We start from the raw sequence: 17,260 nt of genomic DNA on the forward strand, positions 1-17,260 counted from the left end.
CCGAGTGTTCATCAGAACGTTTGAAGGAACTTGTAAGCGACCAGCTGGACTGACAGAGTTGCAAGTCTGCGTGCAGAAGAACAATGAGACTCTCAGAGAGTACATTCAGAGATGGATCACTTTGCACCATACTGTGGAGAATGTGTCTGATCATCAGGCAGTCTGCGCCTTTAAAGATGGCGTCAAGAACAGAGAATTGAGTTTGAAGTTTGGTCGAACCGGTGACATGACCTTGAGTCGGATGATGGAGATTGCTACCAAGTACGCCAACGGTGAAGAAGAAGACCGACTCCGAAGCGGCAAGCACAAGCCGAGTCAGTCGGAAAAAGGAAACACCAGTCGGAAACAGAAGCGGAAGGCTGAACCGGCAGCTCCTAGAGAGGCTCTGGCCGTGACTCAAGGAAAGTTTAAAGGGAAACCAAAAGGGTCCTGGAATCCTAAGAAGGTGAAGGATAAAGAAGGGAACGACGTGATGGATATGCCGTGTCACATCCACACGAAGAAAGACGAAGAGGGGAATATCATCTACCCGAAGCATACCACTCGCCAATGTCGACTCCTGATCCAGCAGTTTCAGGGAAAACAGTCTAAGGACAAGGAGAAGGAGTCGGACAAGGCCGAAGACAAGGAGGACAGTGAGGAAGGATATCCGCATATCAACTCCACTCTGATGATCTTTGCAGATGTGGAAAGCAAGAGTCGATTGAAAGTCATTAACCGAGAGGTGAACATGGTTGCCCCAGCAAAAGCAAATTATCTGAAATGGTCCCAAATACCCATCACATTCGACCAATCTAATCACCCAACTCATATTGCCACCCCTGGGAGGCAAGCTTTGGTGGTCGATCCAGTTGTCGAAGGCACTCGACTGACAAAAGTGCTGATGGACGGTGGAAGCGGGCTGAATTTGTTGTATGCAGACACACTGAAAGGAATGGGCATTCTGATGTCCCGACTGAGCACCAGTAACATGAGCTTTCATGGAGTTATACCAGGGAAGAAAGCCGAGTCACTCGGCCAAATAGCTCTGGACGTGGTGTTTGGTGATTCGAAACATTTTCGCAAAGAAAAGTTGACGTTTGAGGTCGTGGATTTTCAGAGTGCATATCATGCCATTTTGGGGAGACCAGCTTACGCACGGTTCATGGCTCGACCATGTTACATGTACCTCAAATTGAAGATTCCCGGCCCCAAAGGAGTGATCACTATCACCGGTGATCGGAAAAAGGCAGAAGAGTGCTTTCAGAAGGGCTCAAAGATTGCCGATTCCCAGGTGACAGCGGTCGAGTTCGAAGAATACAAGCAAAATGCAGATCCGAGTGATTTGCTGCGATCCAAGAAACCCGCCACAGAGTCTGCATTTCAGTCGTCCGGTGAGACGAAGTCTGTTCACATTCACCTGACCGACCCTGATGCGGCTCCGACCCGCATCTCCACAACACTCGACCCAAAATAGGAAGAAGCGCTCATCCAGTTCCTCCGTGAGAACTGGGACATTTTTGCATGGAAGCCCGCTGACATGCCAGGTGTTCCCAGGGGACTGGCTGAGCATCGCCTAAGAGTCGACTCATCTGCAAAACCAGTCAAAGAGCATCTTCGGCGGTCCACCGTCCAGAAGAGAAAAGCCATTGGTGAGGAAGTGGCTCGACTGTTGGCGGCAGGATTTATCCGAGAGATATACCACTCCGAGTGGCTCGCTAATGTCGTCATGGTTCCTAAGAAGGACAAATCACTCCGAATGTGCATTGATTTCAAGCACATCAAACGGGCCTGCCCGAAAGATCATTTTTCTCTCCCTCGCATAGATCAAATTGTTGACTCGACCGTGGGATGCGAGAGACTGCCTTTTCTAGACGCCTACTCCGGGTACCACCAGATCCGTCTGTACGGACCCGACGAGGTAAAAACAGCTTTCATCACTCCATTCGAGTGCTTCTGCTATATCACCATGCCATTCGGCCTCAAGAATGCTGGAGCCACATTTATGCGAATGATTCAGAAGTGTCTACTCACTCAAATCAGTCGGAATGTGGAAGCATATGTGGATGATATCATTGTCAAGTCACAAAAAGGTTCCGACCTGCTCGCTGATCTCGCCGAAACATTTGCCAACCTCAGAAGGTATGATATCAAGCTCAATCCATCAAAGTGCACATTTGGAGTTCCTGGTGGCAAGTTACTCGGTTTTCTCGTTTCCGAACGGGGAATCGACGCTAATCCAGAGAAGATCGGCACTATTCTCCGAATGAAACGCCCTGTGCGAGTGCACGATGTCCAGAAGCTTACTGGATGCTTGGCCGCATTAAGTCGATTCATCTCACGACTCGGTGAAAAGGCATTGCCTCTTTACCGACTGATGAAGAAGGCAGACAAGTTCGAGTGGACTCCAGAAGCTGATGCAGCGTTTGCCGAGCTAAAAGCTCTGCTCTCCACCCAGCCGGTGCTTGCTGCTCCAATCAGCAAAGAGCCTTTGTTGCTCTACATCGCAGCCACAGGACAAGTCGTCAGTACTGTGCTAACGGTCGAGCGGGAAGAAGAAGGAAAAGCTCTCAAAGTTCAGCGCCATGTGTATTATTTGTCTGAAGTCTTGACTCCATCCAAGCAGAGATATCCTCATTATCAGAAGCTCGTGTATGGAATATACATGACCACAAAGAAGGTTGCTCATTATTTCTCTGATCATTCCATCACAGTCGTCAGCGACGCTCCACTATCAGAGATTTTGCACAACAGAGATGCAACTGGTCGAGTGGCCAAATGGGCGATTGAACTTCTTCCCCTTGATATCAAGTTTGAGGCAAAGAAAGCCATTAAGTCCCAGGCAATAGCAGATTTCCTCGCCGAGTGGATTGAACAGCAGCAGCCGACTGAAGTTCACTCGGAGCATTGGACCATGTTCTTTGATGGCTCTAAGATGTTGAATGGTTCCGGTGCTGGGGTTGTCCTGGTTTCCCCCAGAGGAGATAAGCTCAGATATGTGCTCCAGATTCACTTTGATTCCTCCAACAATGAGGCGGAATATGAGGCCCTCTTATATGGGTTGCGCATGGCCATTTCACTCGGCGTCCGTCGCCTGATGGTCTATGGCGACTCGGATTTAGTGGTCAACCAAGTGATGAAGGAGTGGGACGTGAGAAGCCCAGCCATGACTGGATACTGCAGTGCAGTGAGGAAGCTGGAAAAGAAGTTCGAGGGGTTGGAGCTCCATCATATACCCCGACTGAAAAATCAAGCAGCTGATGATCTAGCAAAGATAGGTTCCAAGAGAGAAGCCATTCCGAGTGGTGTGTTCTTGGAGCATATACACACTCCGTCAGTCAAAGAAGATCCTTTCACCGAAGAAGCTCCACAGCCCAAGAGTGCCACAGATCCGACTGAGGTTGAAGTCCCAGCGGTGGTCGACTTGATCATGGAGTTCTTGGTGGTCATTCCCGACTGGACAGTTCCATATATTGCGTATATCCTGAGAAAAGAGCTTCCGGAGGCCGAGGAAGAGGCTCGACAGATCGTCCGTTGATCTAAGGCCTTTACCGTAATCAAAGGACAATTATACAGAGAAAGCGCGACTGGAGTTGGTCAGAAGTGCATAACACCAGAAGAAGGTCGACTCATCCTCAATGATATCCACTCGGGACCTGTGGTCATCATGCGTCCTCTCGGACCATCGTGGCCAAAGCATACCGAGCCGGATTTTACTGGCCAAAGGCGAATGAGATGGCAAAGGAGATAGTGGATAAGTGCGAGGGATGTCAGTTCTACTCGAATATGTCGCACAAGCCTGCATCGGCTCTGAAGACCATCCCACTCGTCTGGCCTTTCGCGGTTTGGGGGTTGGACATGGTCGGTCCTTTGAGAACAGGGCGAAGCGGCTTCACGCATGTACTGGTGGCAGTCGACAAGTTCACCAAGTGGATCGAGGCTAAACCAATCAAGAACCTTGACGCCGGTACTGCTGTTAGCTTCATCAGGGAACTAATATTCAGATATGGAGTCCCGCACAGCATCATTACGGATAATGGGTCGAACTTTGACTCGGAGGAATTCAGGGATTTCTGCAACTCTCAAGGCACACAGGTCGACTACGCTTCAGTCGCCCATCCGCAGTCGAATGGACAAGCAGAGCGAGCCAATGGCCTGATTCTCAAGGGGTTGAAACCCCGACTGATGCGTGATCTCAAGCATGCAGCTGGGGCTTGGGTCGACGAACTTCCCTCAGTGCTTTGGGGACTGCGGACCACACCTAATCGGTCGACCAGAAGAACTCCATTCTTCTTGGTCTACGGAGCTGAAGCAGTCTTGCCGAGTGATCTTCTCCACAATGCTCCTCGATTTGAAATCTACAACGAAGCAGAAGCTGAACAAGTGCGGCAGGACGCAGTCGACCTTTTAGAGGAAGAAAGGGAGATGGCTCTGATCCGGTCGACCATCTACCAACAAGATTTGCGTCGTTTCCACGCCAGAAATGTGAGAGGTCGAGCCTTCCAGGAAGGAGATTTAGTTCTCCGAGTGGATCAGCACAAACCACACAAGCTTGCTCCTTCTTGGGAAGGTCCCTTCATCGTCACCAAGGTTCTCCACAACGGGGCGTACCGTCTTTACAACGTCGAGCATAATATTGACGAACCCCGAGCTTGGAACGCGGAACTACTCCGCCCATTTTACACTTAAGGTTTATCACTCGGATGAGTTGCAATAAAGTACTTCTGTAGTTCATGGACCTCAAAATAATAGTGTCACAGTTCCTCCATAATTTTTGTCACTTTTTATTTTTGTCCAATAAAATTCCCCCTCAGTGGGTGACTTAGCCGCGAATCCGTTTCACCTAAGTTTGTAAAAATCCTACCGAATGGTGAGCCAGACTCCCACTCGGAGGCTTAGCTGCGAATCTGTTTCGCCTAAGTCATCGAAATCCTACCGAGTGGTAAGCCAGACTTCCACTCGGGGGCTTAGCTGCAGCCCTGTGCTCGCCTAAGTTTGTAAAAAATCCTACCAAGTGAAGAGCAAACCTCTCACTCGGGGGCTTAGCTGCAGTCCAAGAACTCGCCTAAGTTATCGAAATCCTACCGAGTGAAGAGCAAACCTCTCACTCGGGGGCTTAGCTGCAGTCCAAGCACTCGCCTAAGATATAAAAATCCTACCGAGTGAAGAGCAAACCTCTCACTCGGGGGCTTAGCTGCAGTCCAAGAACTCGCCTAAGTTATCAAAATCCTACCGAGTGAAGAGCAAACCTCTCACCCGGAGACTTAGCTGCAGCCCAGTGCTCGCCTAAGATATAAAAATCCTACCGAGTGAAGAGCAAACCTCTCACTCGGGGGCTTAGCTGCAGTCCAAGAACTCGCCTAAGTTATCAAAATCCTACCGAGTGAAGAGCAAACCTCTCACTCGGAGACTTAGCTGCAGCCCAGTGCTCGCCTAAGATATAAAAATCCTACCGAGTGAAGAGCAAACCTCTCACTCGGGGGCTTAGCTGCAGTCCAAGAACTCGCCTAAGTTATCGAAATCCTACCGAGTGAAGAGCAAACCTCTCACTCGGGGGCTTAGCTGCAGTCCAAGTACTCGCCTAAGTTATCAAAATCCTACCGAGTGAAGAGCAAACCTCTCACTCAGGGGCTTAGCTGCAGCTCAGTGCTCGCCTAAGATATAAAAATCCTACCGAGTGGTAAGCCGGACTTCCACTCGGAGGCTTAGCTGCAGTCCAAGTACTCGCCTAAGTTATAAAAATCCTACCGAGTGAAGAGCAAACCTCTCACTCGGGGGCTTAGCTGGAGCCCAGTGCCCGCCTAAGATATAAAAATCCTACCGAGTGGTAAGCCGGACTTCCACTCGGAGGCTTAGCCACAGCCCAGTGCTCGCCTAAGTGGACTAAGGAATAAGTCGATTGCAGTAAAGACGCCCTGCTTTGAACCTGCAAAAGACATTTCGAGCCAAAAGCAGTCATATTCAAGCACCAAATTCAAGTTCGAATCGATATCTAAAGGAACCGAAAGTGCTCAGGCGTTAAGCCCGTTAAGGTTTATCGGTTACAATTCCACTCGGCATACCGAGGCAAATTTAAAGCGTCGAGCTTAGAAGAAGTTTTTTACCCCTCCTGCGGAGGGCTGGAAGGTGCAACAAACTCATCAAGATCAATTCCGTCTGCGATCCGAGTGGCAGCCGCAAGGAAAGTTTCCATAAAGGACCTGAAGTCGTGTTTCTTGGTGTTGGCCACCCGGAGGGCCGCTAGCTTCTCTTCTCGCGCATCTTTGCAGTGGACTCGGGCCAGACACAGAGCAACATCTGCACCGCACCGAGCCGAGGACTTCTTCCATTCCTGCACTCGACCAGGGATCGTGTTCAAGCGAGCCATCAACGACTCAAGGTCATTCTGAAGTGTCTCCCCGGGCTAGAGCGTCGAGTCGATGCGAGATGTGGTGATCTTCAGCCTTGCGAGATAGTCCACGACAGCTGCAACACGGGACTCCAGTCGGAAAACATCCATGGCAACTTCGTCGTTCACCGGAGAATTGACGGGGTCGAGGTTTGGCTCCAGCCGGCTAGTTTCTTCTTCAAAGTTTTGGCAAAATTCTGCAAGGACGATCACTGAGTCAAGGGAATGGTCGAATGGAAAAACCACGATTGGAAATGATTGCCGAGCATAGAGGTTTACCTTCAAGCATAAGAAACAGCTTCTTGGCAAGACCACTCAGGAAGGCCTCCAGATCATTTTTCTTCCCACTCAACTTACTGACTTGGTCGGTCAGGGCAGCTTTATCAGTTTTCAGTCGACTGACCTCCTTGTTGGCGATCCCAAGAGCAGCTTTCAGATTGGTATTGTCTTGTTCAAGCTTGGTGACTGAAGCTAACTTCTCGTCAGCAAGCTTGATCTTCTCAGCTAGTTCAAGGTCTTTCTTCTGTTGGGCCTCCCTTACCTTACCTGCAAGTTACAGCAAGATCAGATTTTGAAACAAACAAGGGGAAAAGCAGTCGTCAGGGTCTCATCAAACATACCTTCGGTCTCCTCCTTTGCCTTCGTCAGCTTCTCCTGAACCAGCTTCAAGTTCAGCTCGAGTTGAGTGTGCTTGTTTTCTAGCTCAGAGTAGCGAGTCACAAGATCACAGGAGTTCTATGAAGAACCAATCGACTAGATGTCAAAAACAATTCACTTCCGAGTGAAAAAGGGAAAAATCACACGTTTCTAAGACTACAGCCGAATGCAAGCATTCGACCGTAGTCTCGGGGACTACACCCAGTGGGTGCACTCAGCGTGCCCCCACTAATCCTATTAAAGATAGAGTCGACCAGTCGACCTCAAAAAAAAAGGAGATGTATTCTTTAAGACTGTAATCGAATGCAAGCAGTCGACCACAGTCTCGGGGACTACACCCAGTGGGTGCACTCAGCGTGCCCCCACCGGTTTGCGAAATCCAGTCGACATAGTCGAATGACAGAAAGATTGAAATTATAAAGCCTAAGGCCTACTGCCAGCAGTCGACCTTAGCCTTGGAGACTACACCCAGTGGGTGCACTCAGCGTGCCCCCACTAATACTATTGAAGACAGAGTCGACCAGTCGACCAGTTGCGAAATCCAGTCGACTTGGTCGAATGACAGAAAGACTGAAATTATAAAGCCTAAGGCCGACTGCCAGCAGTCGACCTTAGCCTTGGGGACTACACCCAGCGGGTGCACTCAGCGTGCCCCCGCTAACACGGAGTTTGAATCGACACACCCACTGGGTGACTACTATAAATTCTAGAAAGAAAAGTTTTTGATAGCATATCCTAACAGAACAGGTGGTGGCCGACTGACCTGAACATTGCTTTGAAGGGCGGAACTGGCGTCGTAAGCTGCCTGGCTCGCATCCCGGATGGTCCTTAACTGCTCCATCATGATCCCTGCCTGGCGTATCGCTTCCTTCGCAGCGCCAGCTTGGTCCTCTGGGACGTGGTGCGTCGTGAAGAGGGAGGGCTGCTGAGCACTCGTCAGTGGATCTGCGAAGGACACAGTGTGTCGAGTGGTGTTCTCTTCCTCCGCAATCACAATCTCAGGCGCCGTCACATCCTGGGGCACCCTACTGGCGGACGCTTTCCTACTCCTTCTGTGCTTCAGCGGTTCTTCATCCTCATCATCATCAGGGAGAGTGATAACAGCATGGGGTGGAGCTACAGGGAAGAAACAGGATCAGAGATCATGGGTCAGTCAACTAAAAACGGCGTTAAGAATATTGTACCTGGTTTTGAGGTGGCTGCGTCCTCCATCTCATGGTCATCAGCCCGGCCTGAGGTCTCAGAAGTAGCAGCACTGCAACTCCAAAGAATCAGTCGACTAACTTCAGCGCCAACCAGAGACAAAGTTCACACAAAATAAGAAGACTTAAGCAGCATGATTACCCTGATATGGTGGGGATGGACACCTTCATCTTCGGCAGGAGCTTGGTCGGCTTTGACGGAGCCGCCCTGGGCTGCTTCAGCGCCTTTTCAATCGGCGCCGGAGAGGTGGTCCGGGGGCGCTTGGTCGACTGTGCAACGGTCGCAACCCCCTTGCCACGTTCAGTCGAAGGGTCGTGGACAAGCTTCGACCGCCTTTCTGAGCGCGGTGGTACGACCTCCTCCTCCTCTTCTTCCTCGACTTCAGCGTCATCTTCATCACCGTCATCGTCGTCATCATCATCATCATCCTCAGCAACGTCCGAGTCCCATTCCTCTTCCTACTGGCTCTCACCCCCACTCGCCTCACCCTCCTCAGTCGGAGCCTGTGCTCCATTGGGCATCGAGTACAGCTCGGTGAGGGCCTGATAGACATCAAGACAAGGATCAATCGACCAATTGGCAGAATAAATAGAAATAAATATGACAAGAACACAGTGGAGAGCAGAGCAGGCATACCTTGTTTGGATCACTGTTGTGGTCGAGTGGAGGAATCCTTCTGGCTCCGCGTGGGTTATCCTTGTTTCCGGTAACGGCGGCCATCCATCTCTCCAGAGTGACATCGTCGACTGCTTCTGGATGGACTCGAGTCTCGTCCTCAGTCCCACAGTACAACCACATGCAGTGGCTTCGGAACTGAAGGGGCTGGATACGACGCCTAAGGAAAACCTCCAGGAGATCCATGCCCGTCACTCCCTCCCGAACCAACTGTACCACGCGCTCCATCAACATCTTCACGTCAGCTTTCTCCTCCGGAATCAACTTCAGAGAGGAGGGCTTGTTCACTCGGTCCATGGTAAACTGAGGGAGTCCACTCGACTGCCCCGGCGTCGACTGATCCTGGCAGTAGAACCAGATCGACTGCCAGCCTCTGACTGACTCGGGAAAAGTCATGGCTGGGAAGGTGCTCTTATTCCTCACCTGGATCCCCAGGCCCCCACACATTTGGACGACTCGGGTTCTTTCGTCGCCTGGGCTCGCCTTCTTCACGGTCTGAGAGCGACACGTGAATATATGCTTGAACAAGCCCCAGTGCGGACGACAGCCCAGAAAACCCTCACACATGGACACAAACGCGGCAAGATAGGCGATAGAATTTGGGGTAAAGTGGTGGAGCTGCGCTCCAAAGAAGTTCAAGAAACCACGGAAGAAAATACTCGGCGGCAAAGAAAATCCACGATCAACATGGGTGGCCAAGAGCACGCACTCACCCTCTTCTGGCTGAGGCTGCCACTCCTTCCCCGGAAGCCTCGCAGCTCCATGGGGGATCAAGCCCTCGTTGGCCATGTTGAGGAGATCTTTCTCTGTGATGGTCGACTGGATCCAATCTCCTTGGACCCAGCCCTTCGGCAGGCGGGATCTGGACGAAGACCCGCCGCGGCTGGTGGATCTCCCCTTCGCCTTCTCCGTCGCCGACGCCTTCTTCGCGCGTTCCAGTGCCGCCGTCTTCTCCTTGGCCATGGTTGCCGGTGAGACGCGCGAGGGGAAGTTGTGCGGAGGCGAGAGCGGGCGCACTGGACGGAGACGAAGGGAGCAGGGAGAGAGAATGCTGAGGCACAGTACAAAAACCCTCGCCGGGTGCATTTATAAGGTCCCTTCCGAGTGGATGACAGGTGGGCTCGGTCGATCTAATCATATCCAGGAACAACTATGCAGGCGGGATACGTGGCGAACAAAGCGGCGCGGAGATCGAGGCGTCTATGTCCCGTCCCATCCGAATGCCGCGGTCCGCTCCGCTTCGCGCGCTTCCCCAAATTTCGCATCCCGCGGAATCCGCGAACGGCAGATCAGTCTGTCAGACGCGGGGTTTCCTGCGATCCGTCGCTCGGAGATCGTCGAAGCCCGAAAGATCACTCGACGAAAGAAGAGAATGGATCGAGTCAACTGAAGACAAGTTGCTCACTATCGATGAAGAGATTCTTTGGTCCAGAACAACGCACGACCAGTGTGCAAAGGTTAATCGGAAACAACATCAACTCCTTCCTCACTCGAAGCCTCAATCCATTCGGGGGCTAATGATGGGGTCATGTACCTAGGGTAGGGTCACGGACCTGATCTAAGTACCTTGCCCAAGGACACCCTTAGAAGAGGTCACCTTCCAGTCGACCAACGAGGGACTCACTCGACTGACTTGAAGGACTCGACCACGAAGACTCACTCGACCACCAGAAGGTCAAGAGGCACTCTGCACTGCAACGGCCTGTAATTAAGTAGACTTTATGATAGTAAATACACTTTATGTGGGGCGTTACCAGTAACGCCCCAGACTTAACTCGCCTTAAACCCTCTCCTACGTGGGCTGGCTGGGGTCCTGGCGCACTCTATATAAGCCACCCCCCTCCACAGGTAGAGGGGTTCGGCACCCTGTAACTCATATACACATAATCCACTCGACCGCCTCTGGGCTCCGAGACGTAGGGCTTTTACTTCTTCCGAGAAGGGCCTGAACTCGTACATCTCTTGTGTTTACAACCTCTCCATAGCTAGGACCTTGCCTCTCCATACCTACCCCCCACTCTACTGTCAGGCTTAGAACCACGACACCCGTGGCCATAGTTTTCACTAGAGGCTTCTCTCTTGAAAGAAAGCATACGGTGGATAAACAAATTACTGTTGAGCAAATGATAGAAAAACCCATAGTTATGACGATATGTAAGGCAATGATCATGAATATAGGCATCATGTCTGTGACAAGTAGACCGACTCCTGCTTGCATCTACTATTATTACTCCACACATCGACCGCTATCTAGCATGCATCTAGTGTATTAAGTTAACAAGAATAGAGTAACCCTTAAGCAAGATGACATGATGTAGAGGGATAGATCCAATCCATATGAACAAACCCCATCTTTTTATCCTTAATGGCAACAATACAAATATGTGTCATGTCCCGTTCTGTTACTGGGAATAAGCACCGCAAGATTTTACCCATTACAAAGCACCTCTCCCATTGCAAGAAAAATCAATCTAGTCGACCAAAGCAAATCAATAGATTGGAGAGAAATACAAATCTATATTAATCATGCATAAAAGATTTCAGAGAAGACTCAAATAATATTCATAGATAATCTGATCATAAACCCACAATTCATCAGATCTCAACAAACGCATCGCAAAAGAAGATTACATCTAATAGATCTCCAAGAACATCGAGGAGAGCATTGTATTGAAGATCAAAGAGAGAGAAGAATCTATCTAGCTCCTAGCTATGGACCCGTAGGTCTGTGGTAAACTACTCACATATCATCGGAAGGGCGGAAAGGTTGATGTAGAATCCCTCCATGGTCAAATCCCCCTCTGGTAGAGTACTGGAAAAGGCCTCCAGATGGGATCTCGTGAGAACAAAAACTTGTGGCGGCAAAAAAGTATTTTTGGTGTCCTCTGGTATATGGGTATTATTTGGGTATTTATAGAGCAAAGATTAGGGTTAGGGGAGTATCAGGGGGCCACAAGCCTAGGGCCACCCCCATAGGGTGCACCCTCCGTGCTTGTCGCCAACCGGTGGCCCCTCTGATCTCCTCCCGAAGGTTGTTGCATGTCTTCTAGTCCAAGAAAAATCCTCAAATAGTTTCGTTTCGTTTGGACTTCATTTGGTATTGATTTTCTGTAGAAGACAAAAACAAGGAAAAACAACAACTGGCACTTGGTACTAGGTCAATAGGTTAGTCCCAAACAATGATATAAAATAGCATAATAATGCATATAAAACATCCAAGGTTGATAATATAATAGCATGGAACAATAAAAAATACAGATACATTGGAGACGTGTCACCTCCCCTAGCCCCTCTGGAGCTGGAGGGGGAGAGGCGGGGTCGGGTGTCCCGCTAGTAGATGCAGCTCGTTCAAGGAGTCACCGCTGAGACTTGTCAGGGGCAGACTGAAGAAATTACTCATATAAATATTATCTCGACAGAAAAACATATTATATAATGGACATAGTGACGATAACATACCTCCTGGGTGCAGGCTTCTCCCTCCCCATCTCAAGGAGGTCGACGTCTGACTCATGAGAGAAGGTGATCTTATCTAGCAGAGGGGGCTTGCTGGTGGACCCGATAGAGGTCTTGTGCGCCCTCTTCTGGCCCTTCACCTGTGCTTCGGCCTCGGTGCCCATGGGTGTCACCCTCTTCCCCTTTAGGGAAGACTCTTCTTCCTCCTTGTCCTCCTCCACGTCGTCTTCATGGGTAGAAGAGGCATGGGTGTCCTCGGACCGAGTGACCGAGGTCTCCCGGGTCCGTAGACCAGTCCTGGCCTTCTGGGGCTTTGACCCCTTGGGGCGCACCACTTGCGGCTCCACGACCAGAAGGGTCATGGGCAAGGGGATTCTCTCCTCCTCGGGCAGTGGCGCCAGGCACAGCATCTGCTGCGCCTTGACGATCCACTTCTGCAAGCATAAATTGATTGATTACCTACAATCTACATCACAGAATATGAAGATTAATTCGGGGGCATCGTCTCCAGCTTCGAAGTTGAGATCGCTCCTTTTGGAAGGGTATTCATCCTTGGATTGCTTGAATAGCTGCGTCCACATTCCTGCCAAGGTGGAGCGGAAGAAGTGGTGAATGCGCGGCACGTCTTCGCACTTGCTTGCCCACATCGGAGTGGCCTGAAGTTGAAGTGGGAGGATGCAGCGGTGGAGCATGACACTTACCACGATCCTTTCGATCATCACCTCCACCTCCCCCGAGCTCCCCCAGGTGATGCCCTTCTTTGCCTAGGACATGAGCTTGCTCGAAGACGCAGCCGAGAATGACAGGACTTCGGCCTAGCCCACGGCGAGCGACTCAATGATGTAAAACCACTCGCGCTGACACTCCTTCACGACCTTTATGAAGGTACCCTTGAACCAGATGACCTTCTGGTTATTGCTGATCTTGGCACCTCCGCACTCCGTTTGATCGGAGCCACCAGACTTTAGCCTGACACCAAAGACCTTTAGCCATAGGCCCAAATGCGGCTCGATGTGGAGGAAGGCCTCGCAGACTGTGATGAAGGAGGCGAGGAGGTTGATGGAGTTCGGGGCCATATGATGGAAATCCAACACATAGTAGAACATGACCCCGTGCATGAAGGGGTGCAACGAGAACCCCAGACCCCTGACGAGGTGGGGAACGAAGACCACCCTCTCCCCGGGGTTGGGAGCGGGCACCTATTGGTATGGGCTTAGTGCTCGGGTGGCAACATTGGAAGGTATGTACTCCATGTTGCGCAACTCCAGGATGGTTCCCTCAGTAACAGAGGAAATAGCCTAGTGCCCTTTGAGGGTGGCGTCAGCCATAGCTGGGAATGGGAGCTAGGGCACAACAAGGGGGGTGAGATTGGATCTATGTGCTGGGGCCCAAGAGGCTGCGGGCGGGGTAAATGAGAGTGTGGTTCTTTCTGTTGCAATTCTTTTGCTCTTATAGGCTGGTGAAAGGCCAAGAGTCCCCCAGCAGCATTAGTGAAATCGCCACCCCTCCCATAAAAGATGACATTATGCGTATGGGGAGAAACAAAATCTTCATGATATCCCTGAGAAAACGGGCACAATCTCCACTTCGATGGGATGCGCCAATAAAATGATTGCCTTGGGCCACGATATGGGTTTGTAGTGATAGAGGCAAAGGTGTCCCATCTTTGGTTGAGAAGGTGAGTATCGTTTCAGTGGAGTAGACTTTGACGACCCGACTATGAACGTGCGAAGACGTCGCGCCTTAGCAATTGCTAAACCAACTTCGAGATGTTATTGACCATGCCAGAGCATGATCAACCTGACCACGAGGGTCTATTTCCTGCAAGCAAACAAAGAACAAGCAAGAAACTAAGATTGCAATCTGTCTATTGCGAATATAAGATGAAAGCTTTATTGATCAAGGTGGGGTTCTATGACATCTTGGTCTGGTCGTTGAACACAAATGAAGTATGCGAAGTTGAAGCTATGGCGAAATTTTAATCTAAATAAAACCCAAAGTCTAAACGATGCCCTAAGGGTTGTATATATGGAGGAAAGAGGGGGGAATTTCGTGGCCCTTGGAGGAGGGGTCCGAAACCAACCCTAACTCTTGTTTCCCCACACATACGGACTCTGAAAATAGCCTATAATCAAGTATTTCGAAATTACATGGGACTGGCCCAAAAATAAGGTGATGCAACACCTAGAATAGCCTCTGGATGAAATTTATGAAGTGGCATCTTGTATATTTCGTCCAAGGCTTCATGCACTCATTATGGTGGCTTCAAAGTCCTGGAATCATCACTTGTAACTCCGTTCTTGTTCCCCTTGCGCATGCCATCATCTCCATGATTGAACTTGCTCCAAGGTTCATCTCTCTTGTCCAAGCTAGGCCCTTCATTTATAAGCAAAACAAATGTATCCAATTTAAGCAACATCATATTCTCATGAACATTAGAATCATTACCAAGAAACAAAAGTACCTGGTCATTCAATTGGTGTGCACGAGCTCTAGTAATTGGTCCAGTATGTATAGTAGCAGGGGTTGTGGGTGTAACAATGGTATTGATGTCCTCATCAAGTAGTAACTGCTTGATCGGTCATGGGTAGTGCCTCTTGGATAAATTTGTTAGGCTAGTAAACATTATTCACACCTATGCGGCTGGTCTTCGAGGCTAAGTATTCTTGCATCTTTGGGCACTGAGCGAGTTCGGCCATGCCGAAGCCAGGGAATGTTGTTCCTTTGATAGGTGGTTTCTAATGACCTTTAAAGGGAAGAAATATCGAATTACTCGTGAAGGATAACTTGTCTGTCAAACCAAGGACTTCAGATCTGAAGTTGTTTACTTCAAGGAGGTCGTCCTCGGCATAGAAGCCTAGTTCGAGGGATACTGGCGGTGTCCTAGACTATGGGGTACTAACCTATTTGGGCCATAGTCCTCGGGGTGGGCAGTTGGCCCACATTCCCACTAAGGAAGATTGTGGAAGTTGTATGCGTGGATGAGATCAAGACTGTGCCCGTCGAAGACTTGACATATACTCCAAGGCATCCCCCGCTGCCTCCATGTGATCCTTTGGATACTGACCATGTAACCCTAGATACCCTACCTAGCGTGTATATAAGCCAAGTGGTTTAGCCTGTAGAGGCGACGAAATCACAATTACATTCGCCTAGCCCTAGAGGTAGAACACAACTTACAATCTCGAGGTAGATCAACTCTGTACTTGATATATCTCCATCAATATAAAAAAACAGGATGTACGATTTTACCTCCATCAAGAGGGCCCGAACCTAGGTAAACATCGTCTCCCTGTTCCAGTTACCATCGATCTAAGATCCATAGCTCGGGACCCCATACCCCGAGGTCTGCCGGATTCCACACGGACACTGTCCCTTGTTATTTTTTATAGGATTCTCATGGACTCTTTTTGCATTGTCAATCAACGCCCATTATCTTAGCTGTTGAGCTTGTTTCAATGTTGGTTGTCGTGGGCTATGATTTGCTACACAATGCTTTACTATCTGGATTTTCCATCTTCTTTTGACAACACATCTTCTCTTGATACTTATCTTGTATCTTCTATTGGTGCATTGTCTTTCTCTAATTTGCCATCTATTTGTTATCCCCTTTGGCTTGACTCAACAGGTTTTGAAGACTCTTCATGCATTTATTTGTTATCCCATCTATTTGTTATCCGACACTCTCAAGATGTGGATTTTGGATTGTCATTTTTTAGTGCTATACTTCTTCAAATGCAATACTATTGCATACACTTTGCATTTGAGGGGGGTGGGTGGGTTAGGAAGTATTAGTATTGGTCTAGGGGTCCTTCCAGGCTATGTCTCTTTCCTTATACCCCTAGTCTCACTACTACAGGAATGCCCAGTAGTGGTGAGTGCAAAAAACCTAGTAGTGGAGTGCCAGGCTCTCAAGGCCGCCCGCCACTTCTGTGAACCCATCAGTGGAGGACGCGCACCTGCCATTAGTACGTTGCTTCCAGTGGCAGGCTTCCTCACCTAGCCGCGAGAGCTTGCTTCTATTGCTCGCCTTAGATGTCCCCGCTACTTTTCTGCCCGCCGCTACAGCAGTGGGGATAACCACGAACGATTCTTGGTATAACTAAAGCAGAATGAATTTATAATGAAAACAAATGCTCAAATAATTCAGTAACACTTGAAAGTTAGTCAACTTAACAAACAAACATTAATGTATCACACTCATCTTAACATACTAATTAACTAACTAACAATTCTCTAGCTGATAAATACATTCATTACTTAGTTCTAAACATGGTCGATAACAACCATCATGTGATAGTCGTTGTGATTGCTCCTTTTTATAGTGATTACCACAATGCTGTCCATCCGTAGTTCTCTCTTTCCCTCGATGAACTCCCGCCAGCCGGACTCATAGAATGATATGCACCAGTCGGATTCCGTCTTGTATTGGACGTTTGTGACACGCCCGGTTTTTCCATGGATTACACCAGCAGTGCTGACGGCTGGGATGTCCACTTCTGAAACATATTCAAAGGTAACTTCTGAACTCCTCGTCATTAAGAGAAAATAGAGAGCATGCAATGTTAGACATCTCACCATACTTTGTTATTACCAAAAAGAGATGAAAGAATATAAAACATCTCACCATAACTTTTTTGACCATGTTGGTTTTTGTTAGACGGCGGACAAAGGGTTTCCCCAAGAAGGCTAAAGAGAATGGTAACATCGCTGTCACATTAGCTATCGCGCCCCGAATAAGCTTCTTCATACTTTGAGACTATCATCTTCATCTTCGATGTCCTCATCTTCAGCTTGACTATTCTCATCTTCATATTGGATGTAGCATGTGTTGGTTTTCCCTTGAAGAGGAATGGGTGATGCGTAAGTATTTCCCTCAGTTTTTGAGAACCAAGGTATCAA

This window comes from Triticum aestivum, chromosome 4A, assembly GCF_018294505.1.
Source record: "Triticum aestivum cultivar Chinese Spring chromosome 4A, IWGSC CS RefSeq v2.1, whole genome shotgun sequence".
Classification (NCBI taxonomy): Eukaryota; Viridiplantae; Streptophyta; class Magnoliopsida; order Poales; family Poaceae; genus Triticum; species Triticum aestivum.